This window comes from Ammospiza nelsoni, chromosome 35 (assembly GCF_027579445.1).
Source record: "Ammospiza nelsoni isolate bAmmNel1 chromosome 35, bAmmNel1.pri, whole genome shotgun sequence".
NCBI classification, from domain to species: Eukaryota; Metazoa; Chordata; class Aves; order Passeriformes; family Passerellidae; genus Ammospiza; species Ammospiza nelsoni.
Window position 1 is genome coordinate 2,479,213 of NC_080667.1, and position 16,108 is coordinate 2,495,320.

The 16,108-nt window shown below is 44.1% G+C and overlaps 1 long non-coding RNA gene across 3 annotated transcripts; it reads left to right on the plus strand.

Moving 5' to 3' along the window:
* Window positions 1–6,768: 6,768 nt before the first annotated feature.
* Window positions 6,769–10,704, plus strand: LOC132086079 (uncharacterized). Of its 3 annotated transcripts, none has more exons than XR_009420348.1 (5): window positions 6,769–7,294; window positions 7,919–7,982; window positions 8,716–8,791; window positions 9,559–9,676; window positions 10,360–10,704. It is a non-coding gene; the product is annotated as an uncharacterized LOC132086079 (long non-coding RNA). The 3 variants fall into 3 exon arrangements; XR_009420347.1 differs by having other exon boundaries at window positions 6,770–7,294; window positions 10,298–10,704; XR_009420346.1 differs by having other exon boundaries at window positions 7,025–7,294; window positions 10,271–10,704.
* Window positions 10,705–16,108: the final 5,404 nt, after the last annotated feature.

A 16,108-nucleotide genomic window follows, 5' to 3' on the forward strand; every position in this document is an offset into this window, starting at 1 on the left:
GATTCGTGTAATTGCTACTTTGCAGCAAATAAAAAAAATTTCTCTGGTTCAAACTGCAATTTGACTATTTCTGATGTGTAGAGCCCATTATCAGAGCCTTGATGAGGCGCAGAACAGATTTGGATGAAAATGATGAGATTTGGATGAAATGGCCCTCCATCAGGGCAGGCTACAAAGATCCTCCTCTTTGAGGTATTGGCCCTTTTGATGCATAAAATGCATGAAAATTTGCTTGAAAAGTGCAAGTTGATGAGTAAAAGAGAATTCACAGTAATTGTAGTGAAATGAAAAAAGAAAACAGGCAAAAGCATTGGAAAGAATATGTTTAATTGCATGTAATTACTTGATGTGGGTTTCAGTCAGGGAAAAAAGGAAAAAGGAACATGCTAAATAGCGCTGGTGTGGCAATTACTCTTTGATGATTTTCTCAAATGACTGAACTTTGTGTATTATTAAAAAAAATAAAGATACAGCAACAACAAAAACAAAAAAAAAACCCAACCAGGAAAACCACACACACTACTTTATGTTGTAAGAACTTTGCTGTATCAGTCAAAATGCTCTGCCACCTCATGATTTTTGCATGTGTAGACAAAATGAACTTTGTTTCCTGGTAATGCTGTGTCAACATGCTAGGTGGGATGCAAGTTTAATAGTTTTAACTATCAGGGTGTGAGTAAAACATTGCCTGGGTTATCTGATAGCCTAAGCACTTTGAGATGGAGCTTCTCAGTTGAACAATTTTTTGACATGCCAGGTTTGCTGACAAACAAATCTGAACAAGTTGCAGTCTGGTGAAATAAAAATACAAGAGAAGCAGAAATAGAGGTCCAATAGAGGTGGGACAAGGTTCCTAGCACTAATTCAAATGGTTTTGTCTCTAAACAAGTAATCAGACTGTGGTGGTGTTTGAGGGTCCCCAGGACAAGGGAAGAAATGACATCTGATAATGCCTCATCTTCCCTGAGGAGGCTTCCAGTAAGGAAAGGACAAATGCGGGAGTCTGGGGCTTCCCTTCTGGGAAATTGAAAATCGAGGAAGAAAACTAGATAGGGACAAAGAAAACTGATGCTATCCTTCTGATAACAGAACTGAACTCATAAATGAATTTAGGACTGGTCCTCAGCATCTTTTAGGATTCTGTCAATGCACCTGTGACTGAGACTGGCAGTGATTTTCCCAGGTACAAAAATACAACTTCATTTCAATGTGAAGGATCAGTCAAGGTCCAGCTGTATTTTGCTTGGAAAAAAATTCTGCCTGCTATATCTGCACCAGAACAGGCTTATTGGTGGAATTCTTTTCTGCAGATGTGGCAATTTTTGGGGGGGCTGTTTTTGGTCCTAATCTGGATTATTTCTTCTGGTTTTTGTGATAACTTTCACAGATAGGCAGGTAACTGGTAGTATTCTCCCAGTCTAAGTAGGTTTCTAGGAAAATGGAGTAGTAATAAAAAAGTAGGCATAGCAAGCTAAAGAAAGAAAAGACCTGTGCTGCATCTTTGTAGCCTTTTTTTTATTTCACTGTGATGGAACACCACTCAGCTGAGTAGGGAAATATTGTCCAGTTCAGACTGTAATTGAGTAGAATCTGACTTATTTGGGGCTGAACACAAAAGTGAGGATAAATCAAGGAATTAACAAGACCGAGAGAACAGACTCTACTTTCCAAATCCCAGAGTGCCAGTGCTGGAAAGTTTATTGTAATGGAATTTCAAGCCAGGATTTCCAGGCTCAGGAGGTTTAGTTATTTTGGATGCATTTCAGATCAGCAGTGCCTGCTTGGCATGCTGTCTGCTCCTGTTGCAGCATTTAGTTTTGTGACAGGTTCTGTGTGAGAAACAAGAATGGCCCATATCAGCACACCTTGGCAGCTTTATTTCAGCTGTAGCATTTTCAAGGAGAAGTTCCACAGCTGTTATTCCTTGTAACCCTGGGCCGGTGTCTTTGCTTGAAATGGTTGAAAAGGACGTGCAAACTGAAGGCTCTTCCCCATAGAAAGGTGTCAGCTCAGCTGCTCTCGCTCCCAATGTGTGCAGAGTTACAAACACAGAGCCCTGGGGCAGCAATGCCATCAGCTGGCAGTTCAGCAGTTATAATTTACCACAGGGGATGGAATGGTTTTTTTGTGAGGGTTATCTTAGCAAGGCGCTCACTGGGGGACCCATCTGTTTCTGCTCATGTGCTTCCAAGGGTGACGTTTGCTAGCAGGGCCAAAAACCCCCCGGGAAACTGCATGTGAGCACAGTTCTCATGCGTAACCCATTGTAACTACATTTCCTCCTGTCTGTGATCTGCAGAACTCATCTGATAGGGAGTTTCTTTCCCAGTACTTTGGGTGAGTAGACTCACTAAATCCTGCTTCCTCTGTTTCTGCACTAGGGTTCATCCAGCACTGAGTACTGTGGGAATGTGTAAAATCAGAGGGGTTTGGGAAAGCTGCAAAAGGCAGGCCTCAGAGACAGCAGAACTGTGATCAGAGCTGAGCAGCAGCCATGAGATTGGTCAGCAGAAAAACTATTTAAACTGTGGAAAAGCAAGGACAAATAGAACAATGGTCTGTGTATTAACACTTGCCTAGAATGACTCCCTAAGCTACAGAAAGTTTATCTAGCAAGATATTAGGAAGTTCTAGGCTTAATACTGGAGCTCTGTGCATTGTGTTTAAGGCTCACAAGCAGGTATTGTATTTGAAATAAGCAAGCATTGTTTAACCAAAGGTACCTGTGCTTACAGTGGTTGGATAGAGCTACTGTCAATGTGCTTTTGCTTTGTGTGATTGGGCAAAAAACTGATAAAGTGAGTTGTGACATTGAGTTCTTGGTCTGCTGCCTGGGATGTGAGCTGGTGGCATCTTCCCATTGCCGTAACCATGGAATGAGGCTGATGCTGGAAAATCAAACGGCTCAAGGCAGTTCCCAGCAGCCCTGCCCTGTTTGTGATTTGTGCACAGACCCCTGCCAGTGTCAAGTACTTGGCACAGAGCTATGGTGAGAGGCACTGTGAAACTCCTGATCTCCTGCCTTCCTGCTTCCTCCCCATTTCCCTGATCCCTGAAAGCGTTTAGCCATGACAGCACTTCTCTTCACTTTAGCCATGACAGCACTGCACTTCATGTCCTAACAAGTGTTGGTTGCACAGAGGTAGTGCTGAAACTGTTGATGGTGCTGTTATTAGATGACCCCTGACACTCACCAACTAACTGAGAAACTGGAGACCATGAATTTCCCATTTCTCCTGAAATCACTTTCTTTCAGAAACTGCTGCACAGTCTTCCACACAACACATTACTTAAAGGCAGAGATGAGAATTCAGGGAGTGGGGTCTGACTTCCAGCTGAGGTAATTGTGCAAGGCTACTGCCAGGGAAGAAGCGAGGCAATCCTGACTGGGTTGAAAGCTGCCTCACTGTGAGCAACCCCTGAACCTGGAGAGAACATCTGAGTGCTTGTTAGGCTGCTGAGAGGTGGGTCTGACAGCTGCTCCTTGTGTGCATAAAGACACAGAAAGCACACAGTCCTGAGGAAGGGAAAGTTGGATGTTAATTGGCTCCGAGTGACTTCTGGTGCCAGGAATGCTCAGTATGGGATGATGCTGGGGATGTAAATGGCAGGAGAGAATTAATTGCATATTGTGAGTGAGGAAGGACTATGGTGCTCAGAAATGAGTTTAGCTTGTTTTGTTGGTTTTCTGGTAATTTTTCTAATTTGGGTTAATTTTGTGGTAGTGATTATGCCTAAATATTGTTCTAAGTCTGAAATTAGTACTGTGGTTATCTGTTGAAAAAGTTCTTAGTCTCTTATCAGGTTTTTTTTGTATATATATATTTGTATATATTTATTTAATTTAAATAAATATAAGTAAAAAAATATGATACAGAAAATATATATCTATTATTATATTAGAAGGTATTCTCTCTAATATATATAATATCTATGAATAAAATAAATAAAAATATCCATATAAATATCATTAAATTTTGAAAAATAAATTTACTTTCTAAATTTTAAATCTGGTTCAAATAAAGGGGTGTCCTTGGTTTTTATTTGGTTAGAGGCAGGAGTTTTATTTTAAATAATATAAGTAATATAGAAATGTGGATCTTAAGATAGAAATATATAATAAATATATAAAGAGAAATTGCTAAAGTATGAATATAAATTTATATATAAATATATGTAAGTAATAGGAAGAGTTGTAGTATAGAATATAAATAACATTATATGGGAATATAAATATAAAAATATGTAAATATAGTTTAAAAGAAAGGGAATGTTTTGGCTTTTATTTAAGTAGAGGCAGGGGTTTTATTTTGAATATTATAAGTGTTAGAGAAGTAAAAATCTTGACGCAGAAATATTTAATCAATGCATAAAAATATGTATAAAAATATATAAATATCTACTCGCATCAGATGTAATATAGAATATAAATTTATTTATAACTTGACATTGGTAAAGATAAATGTATAAGTAAGCAATAGACATTAATATACATTATAAATACAAATATGAATATAAAAATCAGACATAAGGATAAAACATATTTAAATATTTTTTAAAAGAAAGGGTTGGGGTCTTTTTTATTATTGGGTTAGAGGCAGGGTTTTTATTTTAAATAATATGAATGTAGATATTATTGTTATATATTTCTAAATATTGAGATATAAAATCAAGATATAAATATATATATATAAACACAAAATTTAAGTAAATATAAATAATAGGAAGAGATGTAATGGAGAATACAAATAAGAGTATACATTAGTATACATTTTAAATGTAAAAGTGAATATGAACCTGAAAAACAGAATTTTAAAAAATATTTAAATACAGTTGAGAAGACTGAGGTTCTTTTTGGCTTTAATGTGCGTAGAGGCAGGGGTTTTATTTTAAATAATGTAAGTGTTACAGATGTAAAAATCCTAACACAGAAAGATATAATAAATATATAAAGATATGAATAAAAGTATATAAAAATATAAGTAATAGGAACACATGTAACATAGAATATAAATTTATAAATAAATCGCTAAATATAAATGCAAAATCGATCATACATCAGTAAACATTTTAAATATAAATTTGAAAAATGTTTTTTTAAAAAAATTAAATACAGTTGAGATGAAAGGGGGTTTTATTTGCCATGTATGGGGTAGAGGCAGGGGTTTTATTTTGAGTACTGTGAGTGTTACAGAAGTAAAAATCCTAACAGAAATATATACTTACTATGTAAAAATATGTATAAACATATAAAAATAAATTTAAGTTTTAGGGATATATGCAATATGGAATAGAAATGTATTCATAAAAACAAATGTATAAATGGACAGTGTACATCAATATACATTGTAAATAGAAATGTGAATATTAATATGAAAAAAATATTTTTTTAAATATTTAATTTTTTTTTTAAAGAAATTGTTGAGGTTTTGTTTTGTTCTATTAGATTAGAGGCAGAAGTTTTTTTTTTCCTCTTCCCGGTTGTTTTGGGGCATTTATTTCAGAGCAGTTTTCGGCGGGGATCGCCCCTGTTCTTTTTTGCCGCCTTCGCTGCCCGCAGCCCCGAGGCGCGCTGCGCCCCCGGCTGGGGCGGGCGGCAGTGCTGCCGCCTTGTGGACAGAGCGCGGTACTGCAGCCCTGCGCCGAGAGGCCGCCACCTTGGGAGTGGCGCGTCGCGGATGTCGCGGACTTTTGGTTGACCTTCTCAACAGGGCGGCGAAAAGGGCGGGGAAGTGGAGGACCGGGGTGGGTGTCACTGGACTGCCTGCATGGAATACCGACCCCGGCGCGGCCCCGGTGGTATTTTCTGTGACGTTTCAAGTGTACCCGACACATGCTGTGGTCTCAGCGGCGCCGCGGGCGGGCGTATTTCGGCGGGTTTGTGACAGGCATGTGGGGAAACGCCTCGCTGTGCCGGGGTCCTCTGACAGCCGCTTTCCCGCCCTGAGGGAGCCGAGCCGGGCCGAATAGTTCCGAAGAGCCGAAGAGCCGAGTGTGGGCGAAAATAGCCGAGTTTCCCCGAAGAGCCGAGTGTAGCCGAAAACAGCCGAGTTTCACCGAAGAGCCGAGTGTGGCCGAACACAGCCGACTTGAGACGAAGAGCCGAGTGTGGCCGAACACAGCCGACTTGAGACGAAGAGCCGAGTGTAGCCGAACACAGCCGACTTGAGACGAAGAGCCGATGATAGCCGAGTGTAACCGATAGCCGACTGTAGCCGACATTGGCCGCATTTAGACAAAGAGCCGAATATGACCGACTTTAGCCCAACCGGGCCGAGTTCAGCCGAAGAGCCGGAAAAGCCGAATTTAGACGAAAAGCCGAACCGAAACGATTTTAGACCTAAGCCGAACCAAGCCTAATTTAGCCGAGTTTATTTAAACAGAACCGAACGACGCCGCAGCACTCTGCCTGCAGAGCGCCGGTGCAGACGGCAGGGGGCGGTGTATAAAGCGAGTATAAAATATCAACTGTATATAAGAAGGAATAAAAAGCTCTGTGTCATGTGCAGCAGTAGAAAATTTCAGGCTCCCAGGGAATAAATAGTTTTCTTTCAATCATTATAGTTTTGGGGTTTTTTTTACTCCCAGGTAGCCTGAAAGTTACTACTGCTGCTTTTTGATTCTAAAGCTAGGAAGGAAAACCAAGATTACAAATACAAGAAAAAGAAAGGGAAAGGGAAGGGGAAAAAAAGGAAAGGAAAGGAAAGGAAAGGAAAGAAAGCAGGAGAGCAGAAGGGAAGGGAAGGGAAAGGGGTGAAAAACAGCGTTAAAAAAAGAAAAAGAGTTGGAGGGGAAAAGAGAGGGCATTCGGGAGGAGCGGTCCTGCCTCAGGTCCTTCCCCGCCCTGGGGCGAAGGACCCGTTTGATGCCCGGGAGGGACTGCAGCTCCCGGTGGCGGGGGACGGAGCCGTGGCTGTCAGCCCGAGACTCCAACTCCCGGCAGGCCCTGCTGCCGGCGCGGCGTGTGACGCAACGGCTATCGCGGCACATGAGTGGCTACCAGCCCGAGACTCCAACTCCCGGCAGGCCCTGCTGCCGGCGCGACGTGTGCCGCAACGGCCGACGCTGCCCGGGATTTTTCTCTAAATCGGCAGTAAATACAGCTGAGTAAAATTAGCTTGGTTTTCTTCCTTCTTTTTTAACTGAATTGTTTTTATTAAAAATACTATTTGAATATGTAGAAAAAGTGGGGATGTCCTGTACTATATCCTAGCTTTTCTTGTTTATAGGGTGCTCAGAAAACATGCGTCCCTTAGAGTCCCTCAGAAAGGTTCTCAGTGCGATCTCTACCAAGGTATGTATTTACTAATAAGTGATCCCTTTAGATATTTGCCTGTGTACCTTTTCCTGTAATTCAGAGCTTGCGTTCTGTGGGTTTTATGATAAACCTGTAAAATATGTAAGAATGCTTTTGCAAGTCTGAATCGTTGAAGGCAGCAGTAAGTGGATTTAGAGCCTGTTCTTGACCAGACAACGGGAAAAAGTGTGACTTTGATGCTGAACTTGTTTTTTTCATTTTTCATTTGACTTGTCTGGAATGATTTAGGAATAGAGAGAGCTAGAAAAAGAGAGAAATAGAATTGATTATTGAGCACTCCTCAAATGCTCACCACGATTCAGTGTAGAGCCGAAGTGAAGGGTGATGGAACAGAGCTCTGTGCTTTAGAAGGAAATAAATTTAAACCTGACCTCCGCACAGAGTCTCACTAACTTCTTTTGTTTTAAAATACAAAATATTATTAGGAAGTGTTGGAAGTTAGTGTTTTGGGAAAGAAACGGCAGTTCCACAGAACATTCCATTTAACAGAGGCTCTAGGAAGGATTCATGTTGTAACTGCTGTCACTGCAATCAGTTGGTGGTTCAGCCTTGAAATGTGCACTTGCCCTTCTATAAAGCACTGTTTTGTTTGCCTTTCAGTGCTATGAGTCTTGATAAATTGGAGAAGAGCCCAAGAGAAATTTTTCATCCCTTGATATAAAAGGTAGGAAGTGACTTTTTTTGGTTTGGTTCTTTTTCTTTATTATTTCCTGGAAATAAAAGTAATTAAGTATAGGTACTACTGGGGGGGGGGGGGGGGGGGGGGGGGGGGGGGGGGGGGGTTTGTTTCTTCCAGTAGCAGATGATAACAATAGCAGTAGTAACAGTAAAAATAATAATAGAAATAATAATAATAGCAATGTAATACTACCTAAACTGTCTTTATCCATTGAACTGGCCATTTCAAATCAAAACTTCTAAACACAAATCAAACCATCATCCTCGTAGAATCTTTCACAGCAGTGGGCTATAGATCCTGGTTTTGTTGACAGGATTTATTGGTTCTGGAATAGCAAGAGGGAAGTACAAGCCTAACTACTTCTAGCTCACAGACCCATCCAGTGAATACTGCTTTGTGTTTTGGTGGGCTTGTGATGACTTTGAAATCAATTGCTCATTCCAGTAAAAAAAATTAATGTTTTTTTGAACCTGACAGCAGAAATAACTTTAGGCACCAACTTAATAATAACAGATCACCAATTTAAGTTCATAATTTTATGCTGTACTATCAAAGTTTAAAGGTAAATTTTTACTTATTAGGAGATGGTATAAAGTGTATGTTCCAATGTGTTGGATGTATGCAAAGGTACATACGTACCCGAAAGTCCTTAGAGGAAACAAATTTTTACGTCTGCTGTTTGATTGTTTCTCATACAATATTTGGTTTTATTTCCCAGGGATCGGTGAATTTTAACTTTGGAGTCCTCTGTGCTAAGGATGCTCAGCCTACAGATGATGAAATGTTCAGTAATGGTGAGTTTTTCACCTTCTCTTTAATTGCTATGCTGATCTGAATAAGAAAAAAACAAAAGCAAGAGAAAAAAAAAGGATGGTTTATTATTTTTTACGCTGTTATGTTTGTTTCCTCAGTATTTGCTGCAGCTCTGCGAACCCAAGCTTTGGGTTCCTTCTGTCCCACTGGGAGTTGCCCAGTTTGGTTGCATCTGGTGAAATTCACCCTGAGACCTTACAGAGCTAGCTCAAACTACGTGAGAGCCATTTGCAGTTCTCTCCAGACACCTGGAGAATGGGTGATGTTTCTGAGGGTCTGGCAAGTATACTTGTATCAAAACTCAGTCTGTGAAATTTCTGGGGAAAACCCTTCTGTGTCCTGAAGGGTTCAAACTCTGGTGAGGATCCAGTTATCAGGTGCTCACCTGGATGGTTCCAGCTCTTAAAGTGAACACTTGTACTCTTACCCTGTAGTTTACATCTATTGTATTTTTGTTATTTTGCAAGATTTTACGGCTTTGCAAAATATTGTGCATTTCACTCTTTGGAACCTCTCAGATCGTTCTTTGGTGCAGCACCACCTCATGGGACACTTGGCTGCCGTCCTGAAGGGGTCGGTCGCTAGAATTGTAAATCCTGGAGAGTTTGTAAGTCTTCTGTCCCCAGGGAGGTACCACGCTTTGTTTACTTTTGTTCTGTTTGTTAGGCGCTGCTTCTCATTGGAAGTATGAATTTCAAACTACCCTGTTCTTATTTTAACTGTTTTCCTGGTTCTCTCCCTACGGCAGGGAAAGACTCTCGTATCCTTGTCGTCGGGCTCGGTGCTGTCCAAGAAGATGCAGAGACTAAAAAAATCATAAGAAGCAAAATATGACTGCAGGGAAAACAAGCTGGAGAGAACAAAAGGTGATATTGTTATCCTTACCCTGTATTAGAAACATCCGCTGTGCTTTGATGCTGGCAGCTGCCAGGGGCTTGTTAGCTCTTTGTAGGCAGGTGTAGGTGTTCACTTGTAGGTTTTTTCTCTGGACAAGTCAATTCAAACTTTGCTAAGCTTATATTTGCAAATTACTCTCTAGCACAGTCCAGCATGACATTTTTGAATGTTGTAAAAATACCATGTTACTTGGAAATTGCTAATGATGAGAAGCTTTAGGGAAAAATAAGATGTCAGGGTTGGGAGATGTGAGAAGAATTTTGAGGGGATGTTAGACTGAAATAAAGCACACTTGAAGCTGGACTGGCACGCTGGCAGATCCCCTATTAAACAGTAGCGCTGAGATTAGCCTGGGGGTTGCCCATTGTTTCTGTAGAAATAAATGTTTTCTGGTCTTCAGAGGTAAGCTGCTTTGAAAAGCTGGAAGGCACAGCATAGTGACAATCCGTGTGCTTCGCATTAAAAATAGATTTCAGAAGGGTCCTAGGCTTTTGTCTTTTCCTAGAAGTCGATGTAATCCTATTGAGGAGTTTTTAATTCTGTGCTGCCATGTCATCGATCAGGGCCCTGTCGTACTAATCATCATACAGATGCAAAACAAAAAATCAGACCCTGTCCCGACCACTTAGAGCCCAGAACACGATTTCCTCAGGCTGCCATTTGTGTGCCATCGGTACTCACCACGGAAGCGAGCTGGGGATTGTTGCACCCGTTGGGAACAAACCGCTTCTCGTCACACAGAAATGGAATTGGGACGACGCCTCAGCCAGCCTCTCTCTCCTGAATCTGCAGCAGAGCAGTTCCAGTCCATGCGGGCAATCCAGTTCCTGACGATCTGAGCGCACGGAGCAGCGCTCAGCTGCTGTGGGGGGCTCAGGGAGGGCAGAGTGTGCATTGTCATCTTCCTGAACCTACAGACGCGAATCAAAGTGAGAAGCCACAGGGTGGAAATCAGTCGCATATATGCTAAATAAAACTTGCAGGTTTTTTTTAAGAATTGTTTTTGCTTGTTCTTTGTTGTGCTTCTGTGCTTAGAAAACCTCCCTTTACAATCAGTTCAATTCATCAATTGAACCTTTGTTTGCAGACTCTCACTGAGCAGAATTTGTTGCAGACTCAGTGCACGCTGTGCAGGCCTCCCGGGAGTGTGAGGAGCTCACGTGTGCTACTTTTTGCTTTAGGACGCTCTGAGGTATTTATTCCTTTTGGGATACATGATGAGAATTCCCAAGAGAGGTAGTTATAAGGTATGACATCGGGAAAAAGCCTGTGTGGTTGGAATGTTGTTGCTGTCAAAAGTTAATTTTTTCTTAGCCAGTAGTTAGCTTTTTGCTTTATTTTTGTGGTATCAATATTTTATTGTTTAAAAAATTCCTTCAAAATAACTTCAGTGGTCGCCCACCAGTACCTTGTTCAGATTTGCCTATTTGCTTGTAGCTGAAATGTTCACATCTTGTTTATCATTCTATTTAAGAAACTGCTGCCCAGCCAACTAATAACTGAATATCCATCTGTCTAGGACACGGGGAGAGGATTTAGGTAATGTCTTTATTTCCAGAAAAAAGTTCCAGTGTAGTTTCTAAATAGAGGAGAAGGGGGTGAAGACTCGGGGCTCTGATGCCGTTGGGGCACCCCAAGGTCCCCAGGAGAGGGGGCCCCACTGCGGTGCAGGAGCAGGTGTGTTCTCATGTAATATTGAACAAATTATAAATATAAATATGAAAATTATAAACATGAAAATATTTTTAAAATACTTAAATAAAGCGGGTTTTCTTTATTGGTCAATAGGCAGTGTTTTGATTGTAAAAATTATAAATGCAAATAATATAAAGGTAGAAATCTAAGTTTAGAAATATATAATAAATACATACAGATAAATATAAAAATTTAAAATATCAGAAAAAATTAGTTGTAGCAGTAGATATTATACATAATTTAAATAATGATTTAAATCTATTTTAAAATTTTATATATATATCATTATTAATGTAATACATCCAAAGAAACGATAAATTAAAATATGAATGTATAATTATACAAAGTATAAATAAAAAATATTTCAGTATCCTTTAAAAGAAGGGTTTTTTTATTTATTTGGTTAGAGACGGGGTTTTTATTTGGAATAATGGAAGTATTATAGAAGTATAAAATTAAATATAGAAATATACAGTCAATATAGAAAGATATTTGTAAAAACACGAGCGAACGACGCCTCCTTCGGCCGAACCAAGGCGAGACCGGCGGAACCTGACGGCCTCGAGCGAACCGAGGCCAGGCTTGCGAGGCTGCCTGAACGGAGCCGAGCTCAGCCGAACCGAGCCCGCTGCTCTCGTGCGCGCTAATTAGCGCGAGTGCGGTCACTGCCCAATGAGCTCCTGTGCCACGCCGCGCTCCCGATCGTGTCCGTGCGATGGCCGGGCCGCCCGCGGGACGCGGCAGCAGGAGAGCCCCGAGCCGGGCGAGTTTAACGTGAGGCGGCGCCGCTTGCCCGCCGTCAGGGAGCCGAGCCGAGGCGAGCTCAGCCGAACGCGGAGAGAGTGGCTCCGAGTTGGGCCGAAGCGAGCCGAGCCGCGCCGAGGGCAGAGAGCGGCTCCGAGTTCGGCCGAAGCGAGCCGAGGCGCGGCGGGCGCACTGATCGGCTCCGAGTTCGGCCGAGGCGAGCCGGGCCGCGCAGAGAGTGGCTCCGAGTTCGACCGAAGCGAGCCGAGGCGCGCCGAGCGCAGAGAGCGGCTCCGAGTTCGGCCGAAGCGAGCCGAGCCGCGCCGGGCGCACTGAGAGCGGCTCCGAGTTCGGCCGAAGCGAGCCGAGGCGCGCCGAGCGCAGAGAGCGGCTCCGAGTTCGGCCGAAGCGAGCCGAGCCGCGCCGGGCGCACTGATCGGCTCCGAGCTCGGCCGAAGCGAGCCGAGCCGCGCCGGGCGCACTGATCGGCTCCGAGTTCGGCCGAAGCGAGCCGAGCCGCGCCGGGCGCACTGAGAGCGGCTCCGAGTTCGGCCGAAGCGAGCCGAGCCGCGCCGAGCGCAGAGAGCGGCTCCGAGTTCGGCCGAAGCGAGCCGAGCCGCGCCGGGCGCAGAGAGCGGCTCCGAGTTCGACCGAAGCGAGCCGAGCCGCGCCGAGCGCAGAGAGCGGCTCCGAGTTCGGCCGAAGCGAGCCGAGGCGCGGCGGGCGCACTGATCGGCTCCGAGTTCGGCCGAAGCGAGCCGAGGCGCGCCGGGCGCACTGAGAGCGGCTCCGAGTTCGGCCGAAGCGAGCCGAGGCGCGCCGAGCGCAGAGAGCGGCTCCGAGTTCGGCCGAAGCGAGCCGAGCCGCGCCGGGCGCACTGATCGGCTCCGAGTTCGGCCGAAGCGAGCCGAGCCGCGCCGGGCGCACTGATCGGCTCCGAGTTCGGCCGAAGAGCGCCGAGGCGCGCCGAGCGCAGAGAGCGGCTCCGAGTTCGACCGAAGCGAGCCGAGCCGCGCCGAGCGCAGAGAGCGGCTCCGAGTTCGGCCGAAGCGAGCCGAGCCGCGCCGGGCGCACTGATCGGCTCCGAGTTCGGCCGAAGCGAGCCGAGGCGCGCCGAGCGCAGAGAGCGGCTCCGAGTTCGGCCGAAGCGAGGCGATCCGTGCCGAAGGGTCGAGTCCAGCCGAATGCAGATGACAATGGCCGAGTTTAGCCGATTAGAGCCGAGTTTAGCCGAGCAGCTGTGAGCCTTGCACGCTTGAGGTGAGCGTGCATCGTTGCCGGCCTGGGATTGAGTGAAATGCACTAAGGAAACCAGCTCTGGGGAGGGAGGCAGGGAAATCCTCTCTTAACGTTTACCAATTCGTCCGTCAAACTCATCACGGCAGGACAGAGTGAAGACTGAAAGTGTAAGAAGATGTGGAGGGAAACAGAGAATCTGGCAGGAGCATCGAACGCACAAGTGCACGAATTTTGCTTTTTGCTTGGATGTAAACTCAGAAGTTGTAAGGAATTTGGGAAGGAGAAGGGACATTTCAGAAGGAGAAGAAGTTGTTGTTGGAGTCCTGGCAAAAGCTTTAAAAAAAAAAAAAAAGTGGTTTCTTTTTTCTTCACTATTATATTCTTTGGTGGTATATGGTGTGCTGTTTTATTTCTTGGTGTTATTAGCTCTGTGTAAATTGTTTATTGAGTCAAGCTAACTTTGCATGGGTTGTTTTGTATTTGAGGTAGGATCAATTTCAAGAGGTTTCTTTCACAGACTTCTGATAGGTATTACTGGGATTTTGGTTTTGTTTACTGTATGCATAAACATAGAGATTTGGTAGGGCCAGCTGGGCTGCTGGAGTTTTGGGTGTGAATTTATTAGATGGCTTTTGTTAAACACAGAATAATTATGTAAGGTAACAGCAAATTACCCAATTACCCAATTGATCTAGCTATGTAACCTTACCACAAAGTTTTATATCTTGCCAGTTTTCTGTTCTTCTGCTCCAAGTAGTTGTTGCAAAAAAAGAAAGCACTGTTCCTTTTCTGAAAAGTTTTCTTCTATAACAAGCCCTTTACTGCCCTTGAATGTGAGTCAGAGGAGCCAAACAGCTGTAGCTGCTCTGAGGGCTTGGTGGGATTCGCCCCCTCCCTTTTCCTGGGTGGCATGGGAACGAGAGGCGGGCACAATCAGGGGTATATTAACCCCAGCCGTGGCTGAGGGGCTTCATTCCCTCTCTGGGATGTGCTGGGTTAAGAGCACTCCTCATTTCAGTGAAGAGGCTTTTTCAGCCCGTCTCAGCATCTTTTCAGCAGGTGTTTCTGGGCATCTAAAGCACAGAGGCTTGGAAGATTCTGTGAAGAAAACAGCATGGAATACAGGGAGTATTTAGGTTTGTGATTTTGGGTTTTGTGTTTAGGAGTGGTAAGGTGCTTTTGTAATTTGTAGTTTTGCTCTGGTTGTTTTTTTGGTTGGATTTCTTTTGGTGGAATTTTTGGTTTTTTTTGGTTTTCATTTTGGGGTTTTTAGTTGGTTTTTGTGGGGGTTTTGGATTTTTTGATGTTTTCTGTGGTTTTTTTGTTTCTGTGGGGAGTTAGGTGTTTTGGGATTTATTGTTTGTGTGGGTTTTGTTTGTTTGGTTTTTTTCTTTGTTTGTTTTTGGGATTGGTTTTGTTGGGTTTTTTTTGTTTTGTTTTGTTTTTTTTTAATTGAGGAGTGCAACTCCCTGAAATTCCAAGCTGTGTCAAGCACAACATTTTATTCAGCAGATTGATCATGTCACAAGAGGGATCCGCCCAAGGTCCAAGATGATGTTTGAGATTGAGGCTTCAGGTGAGTTGAGGATTGTGATTGGGAGAGGGAGGGTGAGCAGTTAGGAGTTCTTGGGAGGGAGTTTGCAGGCAGCAGGGTGAGAAAGGGTCTTTATTTGTTTATTTGAGGCCTCCCCCACACAAGGCTTCTCAGAAGCCTAGCAGAGGCATTCCCATGTCTTACAGCACACAAGGTCATCCACTGCACTCAGGGGAATGCCATTTAACTTTGCCTTTCTCAAACCCAGGTGCCACTCCTAATGAAGGCCTTGGAATCATGATGAAGCTGGAGCCTGAAGGAGCCAGGCACACTCAGGAGAGGGCAAGTAGCTGCCTTGGTGGGATTTGGCCCACATAACTCTGGACTCATACTTTGGTTTTGGTTTTCTTTATTGTAGCTCACCGAGAGGCTCACAGGCCGTCACAGAGCCCTCCGAGGCAGACTCATTTCAGGTGCAGCGTGGATTCCCATCACCGATCATCCAAAAGATAAGTCGAGGGCCTTGGCCTGGAGATGAGAGAATAGTGGGTTGGGAGTTCTTGGGGCAGATTTGAAAATTGGCAGCCGGAAAAGCAATCTTCTCCAAGGGCCTCTTAGGACAGCTAAAGGGAGAGGCTCTCCTTTTGATGGCAGCTTTCAGGCGGGCAGTGCAGAACAGCTCCGGTCTGTGTTGTGTTGTCCAGTGTTCTGTGTTCCCTAGTGTGTCTTTGGGGTCCCTTTTGCCTTCTCCCCTCGAGACCCTCACCACAAGCATGATGTGTCGTGTTTCATGTCCCCCCTGTTTGCCACGTTCTGTGTCACGGGTGTGTGCACACATTTTTTGCCGGAGCTGTTCTGCCCTGCCGCATGGCCTGCTGCAGTAGGAGAAACCGTGGGGCGTTGGAATTTGTAATGCTGGCTGTACTTGGGCTCTAGATGCTATTCCTAGATTGACATAAGGTGTTTGCACCTTTTGAGTTATCCTGGTGGTGTTTGGCATATGTTGTAACTTTCTTTCAGGTGCAGACGCATTCCATGTGTGGCAGGGGGTCAGAGTTAGGAGGTGTCGGGCCTTCTTAGGAGTGCGGTGAGTAGCTGAGTGGTGGGGTTTTGGCCGATGCGGTGCCAAGATCAGGCACTGATGTTTGGTTCTCTTTACTCTAGCTGTCTCAGAGACACCAGCCCGGTG